Source organism: Chanos chanos, chromosome 4, assembly GCF_902362185.1.
Source record: "Chanos chanos chromosome 4, fChaCha1.1, whole genome shotgun sequence".
In the NCBI taxonomy this organism is placed as follows: Eukaryota; Metazoa; Chordata; class Actinopteri; order Gonorynchiformes; family Chanidae; genus Chanos; species Chanos chanos.
The window spans coordinates 40,925,547-40,926,035 of NC_044498.1; positions in this window are offsets into that span (position 1 = coordinate 40,925,547).

Here is a 489-nt window from a genome sequence, read left to right on the forward strand (position 1 = left end):
GCAGATGAGAAGGTAGAGTTGATGAGTTGTTGACATAAAGACATCCAGAGAGAGGGTGTGTGAATATATACATATATAGGTTGACAAAAAAGTTTGGGGAGTGGTCATATTCCCAAATTCAACATAGAAATAACTCCATTCATGAAATATATAGCCTATAACATAGTCTAGCTGCGGCCAGCCTCTGTTTAGGCAAGCCTGGTCCCAAACGTGGTAAAACTGCTATATCTTATTGTCATGATCTGTGGCAAAACTGAAGCACAGCTACTATAACATACTACACCATCCCGAACACACACACACACACACACACACACACACACAGGCGAAGACACATGCACACGCGTGCACACGCACACACACATACACATACATTTGCACGCATATTGAATAATGCTGTCATTAAGAGTGTGTTAATGTAGCATACACACCATCATGTAATCGATCTCTGATGCTAATTTCATTCCAGTTCCTTTCAAACAAGGAAGC